This window comes from Buteo buteo, chromosome 8, assembly GCF_964188355.1.
Source record: "Buteo buteo chromosome 8, bButBut1.hap1.1, whole genome shotgun sequence".
NCBI classification, from domain to species: Eukaryota; Metazoa; Chordata; class Aves; order Accipitriformes; family Accipitridae; genus Buteo; species Buteo buteo.
Genome location: NC_134178.1, coordinates 30,924,988 through 30,938,931, shown reverse-complemented (window position 1 = coordinate 30,938,931; position 13,944 = coordinate 30,924,988). Strand labels below are relative to the sequence as shown.

Genomic DNA, 13,944 nt, shown 5'->3' with positions numbered 1-13,944 from the left:
ACACCTGAGATTCATGAGTGATTAAAGTCTTTGGCATCAGGGAGACCTGTTAATGCAAATGTCAATTTCCAGCTGAATTAAAATCTACTCTTAGGACAGTTATATGGCTTTCGACAGGTATGACAATGTATACAGCAAATAGCATCCAAGAAAATTTGCAGGAGTCTCTGTATTTTTGGGGGTCTGTTCTGGGTACATGATTGGTGCCTGGTTGTTCATAAGTCTTTGTAGGTTCACTGACAGCTTGCCAGGATTGGCATTTGTACTCCAATAAATAGACTTGAAACAGTACAGTAACAAACAGGAGGTTGCTGGCACCTTCATGATGGACAGATATGAGTCTGCTATAGGCAGCTCAAGTGCTGATGCGTGATACCCTTTGATACAAATGCACTTAGGTGCTTTGTGGGGCACCATCTGTATTAAGCTTGAAGGAGGCAGGCTCTACGTTCAAGTTGTCTGTGAGCTGTCCTTTGGCACATGTGGATTGGCAGTGTCTTTATTGCTTTGTTTTCTGCTGAGTGTTCTTTGCTATTCTCATTCTGCTTTGCAGTAATTCTAGTCTTCTTGCTTCACATTTGCTTCTCACATGGTCTTGCCTGTGTCCTTCAAACTGCTTCCCTTATATGGATAGCAAAGATAGGTGCTATCTTTCCAGGACTGAGAGATGAGACATTGCTTATAGATGGGACTAGCTTTTGAAATGCATGAGCAAGAATCCTCAGGATGATGCTGTACATGCACACTCATGACACTGCTTTCTGGGCTACAGATCATAAACTATTTTTAGGAGCTGGACTAGAGATGAGCAGATTTAAGCCCTTAAAATTACATATTAGCAGCCTGTGTATAGATTTAAGATCTCATATGATCAGTACAAGGTGAGAAGACAGTCCTGGGGGTTACCTTCTTCATTCAGGCCGGCAGGTAGTCATTAAAGCAAGCTGACTTTTGAACCAGAAAATAAGTACTCTTTTTCTAATTTGCTGAATTAGGGGTTATGGAGAACACATAATGGGGAGATTATGACAGCAGAGGACTGTCACGAAAACTGCATAATAAACCAGGCAGGACTGAGGTGATATATGTACACGCCTTGCCTCTATGTGTACATCCAAGGATCACGTAGCCCTATCAAGCACCAAGTTGCACTGCGAGCTTGTATGCAGTTCAGCTACCCTGAGCTCAAGAGTATTCCGCAGAGTCACTGCTTCCTGGGATGAAGTTCTCCATAGCAGAGCTACAGCTGATCTCCTTGTGGATGTGCAAGACGTGACCTTCCTTGTGCTAAAGCAAACCCTTTCTGTGTTTGCCTAGCTCACTGTGCCATCAGGGGTGCTCCAGATCAGCAGTCCCCTTTTTCATGATTTGTCCCTCTCCTGGACTTACTGACATTTGCAAAATGTTTGCTGTTTACTTCCAGGTTATTGACTAAAAATATCATGAGGCCAAAACCCCTCCAGGATCTTGGTACAAACACGCTATAAACAAAACAATCACTTCTAGTTCTCAATTGTATTTTGGGACCAGTCTGATAGGTCATTTATAGTCTGTTTAACGACTGCTATCTTATTTTTCTGTCAAGCAAGTTCTTTACTCAAATTGCCATGCGATAGAAGAGAAACTGCCTTCCAGGATCTTAAGTATGTTGTACCAGCTTTGTTATATTTAACAATGGTATGTGGTATGTGCAATTTCCTCAGAGAAAAGTATTAACACAGTTCAGTGGGGTGAATTTTCTATAAAACAATGTTGATTGCCCCTAGTTATATTTCCCTCCTTTTATTCCCTTTGTTCTGTGTTAGCCACTTCATTATTTAGTTCAGGACTGAGATCCTACCACAGGCTGTAGTTACCTGTGAGTAGTTACAGTTATGGGATATGCCCTTCTACATAGTCTTTACAAAATGCCAGAATATGGGTTTTCTTCTTCTCCAGGACTTACCCATTGCACCAAGAAGTACAGAAAATCAACATAAATAGTGCAGAGACATCCTATGCAGCTTATTAAAAAAAAAAAAAAAAAAAAAGTAAGTTTCCGTGCAAGGTATCCAGTCCTGCTGATTTAAAATGCCTGATTTTACTAGGTGATATTTAATTCCTCTGGGATATGATGATAATAGACATGTCATCAACAATGTCTTCATCATCTACTTTCTTTTTTCCCAGCAGTAGGATAGAAGTATTTATTGATTTAATTTTTCTTGTCTGCATTATTATTGAATAATCTAACATTTCCATCTGATAACAGATCAATACCATGATTAGGACTCATTTTGTTCTTAATTTACTTTTTTAAAAAATAGCTTTGTCAGTCTTTTTTTCTCTTTCACTTCCATCATCACTTTTTTATAAGTCCTATCTTCTAATTTATATTCAGCTTCTCCTCTCTTACTGTTATATGTGTTTTACTTACTTAAAGCCACCCGCATTTCCATTTTAAATCTGGTTGTGTTTTTTCAATTACACTATTCTTTCTTTACTGGGGACTTGTGTATTTTTGGTGCCTAGTAAAAAATTTTTAAGCAGTTCCCAATGATTATTTATATTTTCTTATGTAAATCCTTCCTTTGTGTTGATTTAGCCCAGAATTATACTCAGGGCTGGGAAACAGGACTTTTTAAAGCATCATGTCTTTCAAAGCTTTGCATTACCACTCTGGACCTCGGTCTGCTTTCATATAACAGTGCAGTTAACTGGGGATCAGTAAACCTGCTACCACCCTCTCATTTCTACCATCACTTTACCCATCTGGATAAGGTGAAATACAGGTTTTGTTCATTTTGGATTTAAGATTTGCAAAATGAGGAAGCTGTTTAGAACATTTAAAAATCCCCAAGGCTGTTTTTGATTCAGCAATATCAGCATGTGTTAAACTAAGCAATAACTTATGTTTGTTTTTTCTTTGATTAGTGCTTGAATAACCAGTGCTCCCATATTCCAGTGTTGCTTGGTTATCTGTTGCAGAACTAAATCATCAATCCATTTACTAGAACATTGAGTCACAAATATTGAATATTGTTAACTAGGAAATTACGATTCAAAATCACAAACAAGCGAGCAGGTAAAACCTTTTCTTTTTACCCCACTTCTGCCCACTCAGTCTTTCTTAGGGCTACAGCCATTGATTTTAACATTCAGTTGTACAAACCATCCCAGCATCTTTTTCAATGTGTTACAGCTGTAGTCTCCTGGGCAGACAAAGCCTTGATGAATATAAAATGGAAAGGGATGCCACGACTGTATACAGCTAAAGAGGATGTATTGGAATGGACTTAGCTTCTGTATCATGCTTCTGTAAAGGAGGGCATGTTTCTGAAAGGAAGAGCAAGGGCTGCAGCTGAATACACCCAGCACTGGTCAGTGGAGCTGATATGCAGCAGAGGGATTAGAAACCCACCAAACCTGCTGCACCCTGGGCCCGGGCAGGGTGGCCAACAGAAATATTAGAGTTCATGTCCTCACTTCAGAGCTTCACGGACTGGAGAGACACAGGCCATTAAAATACATGCCTGTATTTTGCGGAGGAACTATCTGTAGTAATAGCTGCATTCATTATGATGGTGTTTATCAGTCAGAAAAGAATGGGGCCTCGTAGGGCAGGACATGTGGAAGAGTAATCAACAGTTGCTATGCCAAGGTGGGACTTGCCACAGAAGTATCTGCTGGAAGTTTTGCCAGGACACAGGATAGGGGACCCCCAAAGAGTCTTAATGCTTCTCTTACAAGGATCCTGATAATGCTTTAAACCATATTGCTGTTAAGAATATCATATTAACTGAGCAGTAACAGGACTTCAAGGGATTGAAATTTGCTGGAAATAATGAAGAAAAAACCCCAACAGGTCTCTCCAAACTGGAAGCCCTTCAGTCCTACCACCTATGTTTTCTGGCAGGTCTGTACATAGATAATCCCTGCCTCCTTCCACCCGGCTGTTTACTAGTTTGAGGCCAGGTTGTCTTAGGGAATGCTGAAGATCTTTGGATGGATGATTTATCTATGGACGGGTTATCTCCTTGATCAGGAAAAGAGAATGACTGGCTCAACTGCTTCCAAGTTCAATAACCTCCTTTTCTTCTTAATAAATCTCTGAGGCATGAGAGGCTTCCGTTCCTTGCTGGCATCTTTTACACTGTGCCCAAAGAAACAATCATATCAGGCTCAGGAAGGCAAATGACTGAAAGGGCAGGGAAACAGGAACCGTCCCCACGGATGTCCTCCCCAGAGAGGCTGGGAACATGCTCTGCTGTGGGAAATGGGAAGCTGAGGTCAGCCAAAGTGCACGGCAGGTATGCACATCTCCCGGGACTGGAAGAACAGATAATGGCCTGTTTTGCCATGCCCATCGCTCCCCCGTCCTGCTTATGAGCTCTCCCAGGCCGCCTCCACATCTTGTGTGCACAGCACACCTCCACCGCATCATTCTGCGGTGTGGAAATGAAGGCAGGGAGATAAAGGTGGAGAGTGGGTGGTGACAATGCTCCTGAGAGCCCTGAGCCTACCACTCAGCAAGGCAGGCCTTGGTGGTGTTAGAAGAGCCCAGAAGAAAGGAGAAAGGAGTGGGGAATGAGCCCACATCAGAAACTGGAAGGCAACAGTCCTGATGCACAGTGAGGTAACACAGGACATTTCCAGACATACCCACTTGTTTGGGTCTTTCAGAAGCTTTGTTCTCTCCAGCTCCTTGTGCCTAAGGATGTTAAGAGATTGCATAAAAAGTCTTGATAAAACAAACATAAAACAGTATTCTTTTCCTAGCCCTGTTTGTGCTGCTGCTGCGGTACCATAGCACCTACCTTTGACATGTGAGAGTTCATCTCCTTTGCTTTACACATTCTTTGTAAGTTTAGTGCAGTTTTTATTATTAACCATGCTGTTATTAAAAGGAGAATCATGCAGGTCAGCTGGTATACATGAGAAATATTTGCTGGAAAAGGGATGCAGAGTCAACTGAAAATACAGATTATATTAGCAAAAAGAGTGCTTTGTCAACAAAGTTTACACTGATTCTATAAGTAAAATCAGTGACATAAAAGTGATCTTCACGTCAGTTTAACTCCATCTATTTAACCATTGTAAAAGCACTATAAAAAAAATCGTATTCACGATAAGTATTACTGCATCACCGCAACTTGCCTGTGTTTGCTTTGCCTTGGTTTTGTATCTGCAGAAGAAGTTTAAGAAAGGAAGGATGAGGGAAGAGAAAGGTAATACCAGACACACTGTACCTTCTCTTTTCTCGTTCATAGCATCCCTCGGTCTCCCCGGTGCTGTACGGTGCATGAATGAGAGAACACCGCCCGCTAGTGGTTTAGGCTGCAGGAGCCCGAGGGACCGCTTGCAGAGGCTGCTCCTTGTTTCTGCCTTGCTGATGTACTCCGGCAATTGTACTGGGACAAGGTGGGTGGGTTTTATTCCTCCTGCCCTCAGATAAAATCAGCACCTCTGGAAAAGGTCAGAGCTGAACTGAGCGAGAACAGAGGTTCTTACTGGAAGTGCCATGGGTTGCTCGCACCCTTTTTCATGTTTAGCCTCAATGTCCAGATGAAACACTCTAAATAAGCTATGGCATTTAATCTTACAGTTACTACAGTAAAAGAACAAATTGGTTGAAATGCGGTTACGGTGAGCAAACACCTCTAAATCCGCACCACATTCAGAGCCGTCGGTGAAGTTAAAGAACAAAGCAGTGACTCTCCTGAAGCTTCCCTGAGGACAGCCCTCCTTGCAGGGCAGTGTGGAGATACCTCTGGTAGCCTGGGGTGACCTAGCACCAGCATGGGAAGCAGCATAGAACCACTGTTCTTCACGTTGCCCCAGCTAATTAGCTCCACTCCAGAGGAGATAATTAATTCAAGTGGAATGCTTTGCTGACACAGCCAACCTGCTCCCAAACCTGAGCTGGTATCTCCCCAGTTCAGCATTGCACCAAGTGGTGTAGACAACCTGGGATGTCCAGGCTGAGTTGTCAGCATTGGTAGCAAGATACTTTAAAAAAAACCCAAAAACAAACTGAAAATACTTCTCTGAGATTTCTCTAGGTCTGTGGCCCTACATAAAACTGTACAGCCAAAGACCTCAGAAAGCTTCCCTCTCCCCCCAGAGTGTTTTCCTGCTTATGAGGTAAGATCATCCTTAACAGATGGTTGTTTACCTCTTCATAAAAACCTCCTGTGAGCCTCCCCAAGCAGTGTGGTGTAGTGCTTTGCTATTCTTACCATTGCAAAGTGTTTTTCTAATGTTTAGCTATATCATTTTTATTGCAAATTAAGCTGATTATTTCTTCTTTAACTTCTGGTGAATGTAGAGGACAACTGCTTAGTCTCTCCACCCATTATAACAAATGTTTATGTGCTGGAAGACTGTTATCATGCCTCCCCTCCTGTTGTTCTTTTCCTAGAGAAAACAAACTCAGTTATTTTATCCATTCCTTATATGTCATGGTTTTTTTGCATGTCTTATCATTTTGTTGTTCTTTTTTGGACTCTCTCCAAATTATGTACATCTCCTGTAAAATGTAGTGCCTGGAACCGGACACACTGTTCCTGCTGAGAGCTCAGCAGTATCGAGTAAATGCACATAATAATTGCTTTCTTTGCCTTATACACAAAACTCCCCTTAAAGAATCTCAGAATGAAATTTGTCTTTATCTGTGGGAATCTCACTTAACAGACTCATAGTCAGTCCCACCCCAGCTCTTTCTTTGCTGCACTGCTGCTGAAATGGTTACGATCTAGTTTGGATCAGCGTATTTGGTGTCTGTGCAGTCACCTTTCCCGAATTGTATCTTGGTACAGTCACCTCTGCAGAGGGCAGCCCTGCTTTCCAGTGTCTCACATTCCTCTCAAATTCTGATCATCCCAGCCCCCCTACTTTCAGGAAGGACTGCTGCCCCCTCTACCCTAGCTGTCATCCTTTTGGTTTTCTCCTCTAGTCTGTTGACCAAAACACACAAGGAAATACTGAACAGCCTTGGAGGCAGAACTTCAGGGATATGATCCTCCCAGCTGGAAAAGTGAAGCCCTTTGATTATGGCACTTCAACCTGTGTAGCCTCTGCACGGTGACTTTGTTTGCTGCTCCGGGAGCCTGCAATCCAGACATTTTCTAAATGCTCACTAAAGTCAAGGTATTTTACAACTACCATTTCCTCCTCATCTACCAGGCCTGTTAGTCAAAGAGGGAAATTAGCCTCGTTTGGCAGGATTTGTTCTTCAAAATTCCCTGCTGGTTGTTTCTTATCACCTTATTGTCTTTCAGCTACTTATAAATTGATTGTTTCATAATTGGTTCCAGTATCTTTCTAGGTATCACAGTTAGGCTGACTGGCCTGTAATTCCCCAGATCCTCTTCTAACAGTAATTGTCAGAGAAGAACTGCGTTTAAGTTAAATAGATATTGAAAGACATTCCACTTTTGCCCTGCTTATCTTTATTCATTGTCTAGTTTTGTTCTATCCCTTAAATTAAAAACATGTTTCCCATAAGTATTTATCCTCCACTTGGGGCTCAGCACAATCCAACCCTGCCTTCACCTTTTCTCCTCTGTTCTTGCCCAAACCTTCCTGTTACTTACATACTTCTCCAATTTCCCTCCTTCTTGATGCTTTATATGTTCCTTCCTCTCTTTTCTTTATGGTTTGTTTGCAGTTTCCCTGCAAAATATATTCCCCAACAATTTATATCCCCCAGTGCCTGCAGGGCTCTGAAGAGAGTCCTGGAAAAATCTCAGAGCTGTGCCCTTGAAATGTGGACAGTGGCATTCACCAGTCTTGTAGGGACATAGCAAGTTCTGCCTAAAGATTTTGCCCAGGGCTAGCTACATTTAAATGATTTCTGAGACCAGTAGATGGCAGAGAGAAGATGAAATCTGGGACACTGGTCCTAGTGGTCAGACCAATAGATCGCTTTGGCTCTAGGATGGACAGACACATGTTATTAGAAAGCATGTGTCTGCTAAGTTGGGTAGCGTCTAGCAAACAAGAGTGTTGGGTAAAGCTCCCACCTTCTTGTATGCAGGTTGAATATATTTAGTGTTCAGCTTCAGCCATGAGCAAAAGGTTTGTGTGCTCAGCAGAAGAACAGGAAGCATGTGCCACTTTCTAGCTAAGCAGATCAGGAGAAGATAACTTTGTTTGAGGGAGAGGTATCGTTATCCAGGGTTGTGCACTATATAATTGCACAATCTGCTATCATGCATGAACAGAGCTGTTCAATAGCATGGCCCTGCCTTGTCCTGACATCATGTCTGTGTTGGAAATCCATCTGGAATGAAAAATCCCACATTCCCCAAGTGACCTTGTAGTCTTTGAGCAAAAGGCTGAGTTGCAGTGGAGACTTCACAGTTTCAGTGGTGCCAGAGACAGGAGCTCAGTCACCAGCCTCAAAGCAGCTAGAGGATGAGAAGTCAGCAATGAAGCAAACTTCTTTCCAAAGAAAATAACATTTTAAAAGTGCAGGAAATGTCTATGTTTCTTTGAAGGCAAGAAAAGTCCTGAAGGCAAGAAAAAGTCATTCTGAGTAACAGTGTTACTCTCATTAGCTGCTACTATTTCTAGCACTGGTTTTTGGAGATGGATGTACTCAGCACTTCTACAGGTTGCCTAATGAGAGCATAAATGCTGGGCCAGGTACACAGGTTGGAAGTGTTCACCATTACCAGTCTGGCACTGTCAGTGTTGCAGTTCTTTTGCAGACTCGGCGAACGAAGCATGCTGTGTGTGAGGTCCAGTCTTCTAGAGCTTTGGTTTTATGGTCTCTACTCCTTTCTTTCACAGCCATTGCTTTTATATTACAAAGGCAGCCCTGACTTCCAGCATTACTCTGATGCCTGAGAGAATCAAGTCCCCTTCTTGCTCTTCTTGTGCTCTGCCCTCTCCTCTTCATCCCCATCTCAAACAACCACTTCCCTGGGTAGCCCAGTATAAGAGGAATTCCTCACTGGCCATCTTCAACTTCATTTAGGCCATTTTCTGCAGCCATTTTCTTCAGGGAGAGAAGGCCCTAGTGAGCTGGAGAATCTGTCCCAGAGCTCAGTGGTGCCTTTTAAAAAGGCATCCAGTTGAAGGGACTGTGTGGTTTTCCCCAAACCCAAAATGTCCAGCAAAGTCAGTGTGCCCCATGTTAAAGGCTCGGCACCCTAGTGATAGCAAAGAAAGTCACCCTGATCATTCAGATGAAGGTAACATATACCAAATGATCAGTGGCTTGAATATAATTTCTGCATCAGCTGCATCTTGCAAGCTGTTCTGCAACTTGCCAGACAGTGTTTGATATTTGGATAGTGTTTGCAAATGGCAGATAGAAGGTTAATGGGAAATGTCTCTGACAGTAGCTGGATGTAATTTAGAGATGGACTACAGCCATGTAGTTACATACCAGATTTGGGTTTTGGCTCATTATATTAGAGAGATAAGGCCCAGAAAAGGATATGCACATTCAGCCAGAGCTGAGTTTTCCAAAAAGACAGTTTCAGTCTGAAAAGGGATGGGCAGTTTAACATCTGAACTATCTGGCTTCTGTGATGCACCAGCTTGCAGGCACTCTTTAAAGGTGTTAGCTGCTGGTGGTATCATTTAGTTCTCCCTCTCTTACTGTTTCCTAGAGAAAGGATGAGGATGGCAGTGATGACTACTCACTCATGTATTAATCCTAGTTTATCTCAGTAGCATATAGCAAAACAAAGCAACAAAAGTATTCCTTACTCTTCCCTACTGTCCTTATTCCTCTTGTTGATCAAATTGTGCCTTGTCTTACTCACTTCACATTCTTGGAACTTGTGTCCTCTCCTCTGCGTGTCCTCTCTCCAGGAAGACTATGTAGCACAGGCTGAAAAATGTCATGTATAGACCTCTACTACTTCTCTATTAAGAGAGTGATATATTAAGGTGTTCAGAATATGACCTTCATTCCAACTGCATGCATAGAGAATGTTTTTCTTTTGTGTCTCCAAACTGATCACTCTTGAAAAATATGATTCTTTTCCAACTCTCACTTATCCTTTAGCTCTTCTGAAATCCAGTTTGAAAAACATCATCTCTCTCTCCAGTTGTGCTTTGTCCTTTGGGGCTATGCAACTCAGCTTAAAAGCTGTTTGGGAAGACAACTGCTGAAATGAGGCTCTGAACTTACATGGGCACAAATGCCCAGAAACACCGAAAAGAGGCATCTTTTGAAGATACAAAATTTTGTGGCCCTCTTATTATATCATCTCATTCAAACGACAGCATTTCTAGAGACGGAGTATCTCTTGATGCCATTCTGGGGAATTAAATTCAGTGTTGAGTATGCATAAAGAGAGAGGAGAGCTACTTGCTGCTTCATCACTTTATGAGCCTGGTGTCTGTATCATTGCTTAGCAGATCTTGCTTCCAGTAATCCTCTTTTTCTTCAGAGCTGAGCACCAAGAGCACATTCTGAGCAATTCATACGGAAAGACTACAAAAATAACAACTCAGAATAAAGTTATATCCTTTGGCTTATAATCAAAACTCACAGGGCAGTTAGTTGTACTTGTGGATGCATTACTGAGCCTGTGATTTTTCTCTTCTGTGGGCTCTCCAGCATTTTTGCAGATGGCTGGGGGTAGGTGAGTGCGCCTGGGGTAACATTCCTGTTTGCTGGGCTTCTGGAATTCAGCTACGCTCCTTAACAAAACAGTTTGGTTTAGACATTTTTGATGCATGTGCATGTGCAAGATGCATTTGGAAGAAAAACTAAGCAGAACTAAGAAACTGAAAGGCGAGGCTGTAAAATTGGTATTTCTCAGCCTTGATTAATATTGACTGATGATCTCATTTTCCCATACTGCTCTTTTTCCAGGTAAAAGATGTTGTTAAAGAGCAGTCCAAATTATCTGATGATGCCAAATACAGACCCTGTGCCTCAGTGACGCCTGTGCTGGAAATCAGCAATGCGACTTGGCTGTCAGAGCTGGGTGTAGGGTAACAAATTAATTCAATTAATTCTGCTGCTATCAGAGATGTTGGCACTCCCTTGTCACCTGTCACACAACAACACCTAAAGACTAGCAAGTGGGGACACACACAGAGCTGTGCTGAACCATAGCAGAATTGCAGAGATGCTTTAGTCCCTGCTTAACTGTGCAAACTCCCATTTATGCATGTATTAGGTTTTTCACTGCCTGTCGCCTGTTCCTCTCCCCCCTCTGCTTTTCATGTTCAGTGGATTCTCCTCTCTGTGTCTCTGCCTCTCTTTCTCTATTTTTTTCTCCCTATTGTTCCCCATGTCACTAACTGTCACTCACTTCATAAAGCCGTCTGGCTCAGAGCTTAAATATTGCAGGGCAACTAAAACCCACCATCAGAGCCAATTCAGTCATATCTGCTCAGTCGTGCGACAAGATTGGGACTTTTAGGGTAGGGAAGAAGAGAGACAAAAGTTCACTCTTCCCTGCAGAGTGCCAAGAGAGGAGGGGGACACATTTCTTCGGTGGAGCCTTTCACAGCGGCAAGTTGCTTGCTCAACGTCCTTAACCTATACAGTCTTTTTTGCTGGTAGTGTGCTCAGGTTGCAACGTCTGGAAGTGCGGGGTGGGGGTTTGCAACAAGTGAGTTAAGAACACGAGTCTGTTGACTCTGGGTGGGCTTAGGCAGTCTCCTGCTCTTTCTTTATGACAGGCAATTTAAGGGAAAAAGTGACTGCCTAAATTCATCGCTTGCACCTTTCTTGAGACTTGAGGGGTGACTGCTTACAGGTGGAATCCTAAACATTTGAACTGGTTGTACCACTTATCTTCAGTCCACCCAAAACTGTTCCTTGCAGTTGAACTGATTGAGCAATCTCAAACCACTTCACATGGAGAAAATAGGATGGTCATGGCAGAGTTTTGAAATATGTGACTAGTTCAGAAGTGATCTCAGGAAGAGTTTAGCCAAATGTAGCAAGCTGAAGCGAGACATTTGATGGAGTTAGACAGGAAACATTTTTCCTTCTCTTGTACAGTGAGTTTTCCGTATGATAAGGTTTATCACATCTTGAATGCCACTCTTGCGTGCTGCAGTGGAAATGTTCAAATGGTAGCTGTGGATATCAGCGTAACTCACAAAGAAAGAAAGGGATGGAGTTAACCGCGGTGCCTGGGGGACAATGAAGTTTATACTGTGTGTAGTCGTGTTTTTTACAGAGTTGCACATGACTGGTAACTGTTGGGTGTACTTTGCTCTGTGAATTTGCAGAAAGAGAATGTTTAAATCAGTTTAGCTAATGTATGTAAACAGCATAATCTTCTGCTAGATTTGTTAATGTAAGTGCTGACATTAACACACTCTTTTACACAACTTTAATGACTGAGAAAGTAGCAATTAAATTATGTTTACCGCTTATGCATGCAAGGTGTTTGTGCGAGCTGAAGGACTGTGTTCTGTTCTTGATTTTCTAACATGGGTGTCTGGGGTTAAAATTTTACAAGGTTTGAAGGTAAGGAAAATTAGTCCATCTTGGTTTAGAAAAATGACATCAGAAGGATTTTTTTTTGTTGTTGAAAATTTGTGAAATTCCCCAGAGCCATAGAAATCTCAATATTTTGTGTGGTTTTCTATGTGTGAATAAGTACACACAGTAGTTGAAACTGCCTGGTATGCAATGGTGTGTTGTAATGTATGGCTTTACAAATATATCCCAGTGGTATCTGAAGGAGGAGGGAAGTTCAGATACTCAGTTTTCCATGCAGTTGATTGTACATTCTTTTTCCCAGCACTTGTCTACATATGTCTGCATTTAGGAAACTATAGATGGAGGTAGTATGTAAGACACGATCTTCTAGATCCCTGTGACCCGCTATTCCCTGCTTCACTTGTCATGGTGCACAAGTTGGTCTTTCTGGATCACTATAATATTCTGCATTCCTCAAAGACTTCAGACTGCTGTGGCATGTTAAATCAGCCCATCCCAAACAAGTTTGCTCTTTATTTCCCTCATTCATAGATTTTCCCCTTGCCTAAAATTATATAGTAGGAAGTTGAGGATATGCAGGATGAAGTCCTGGCCTAGGACTAATTTCTTATCATGCAAAAATAATGACAGATGTAAAGTTTGACTTACTTTACTTGAAAATGGACTACTTTCTTAGCTTTCCTGCAGCTGGCTTCCAGTTCTGTGTTAGCCTGAGATAGCATTGACATTTTAGAGAGAGAAAACAGTATTTTAGGTCCCAGTTATAGACCTTTGTGTTTTTCTCCAGGCTGGTTCCAAAGTCAGTGTGGCAACTGACTTCAGAAGAGGATACAAAGAATAGCCCAAAGAACACCAAATCATTATACTGTATATCATGCATGCTACATAGCAAAACTAGTATATATGGTAGTTATTAAGCTTATACAGTATTACTAAAATAATAATGGTGTTGTAATTGCTATTCTTACCCAACAGAGTGATTTCTAATGTAGAATTAATATATGCAACCTTAGAGAGAATTCAGGTTTGTATAGGTGCAAGATGGGCGCCAATTCAAGATCTGTTTGACCCATGTGTGCAGAAGAGCTTGGGTGCTTGAAAGCTTCACTCTCTTTTCTAACCACTGCAGCTGCATGCTGATAAATCTGTTCTACTGTACTGCTGGCGAGTGTTTGTACGTGTACAAAATTTAAGCAGGCTCATGCAACTGAGCCTACAAGGCACCACAGAAGACTTACCTGGACAAGGAGTTAAATATACCCCCCCCTCCCCGGCTGCAAAGTAATTATCCATTTAGAGCCAGGGAAGAAAGAATTTAGCAAGCAGTTTGCTCTGGCTTCCCAGCCCTTCTCTTGCTAATAAATCATTGTGATCAGGCAAATAAGCAAGCAAGCAACCTTTTTTTCTGTTCTCAAAGCATATTAGGGAAATACTTACTGGTTGAAAGCAACAAAAGATATCAGTGGGAAAACCTGAAATCTTTTAAATTTAGCATAATTTGTGGTCATTCTCTTTCTTTTTTCTTTCCTTAG

At 41.9% G+C, this 13,944-nt stretch overlaps 1 protein-coding gene across 1 annotated transcript in view; it reads left to right on the top strand.

Moving 5' to 3' along the window:
• The window catches only part of GJA8 (gap junction protein alpha 8), a 43,997-nt gene that overhangs the window by 20,905 nt on the left and 9,148 nt on the right, over window positions 1-13,944 (top strand). The window lies entirely within an intron of this gene.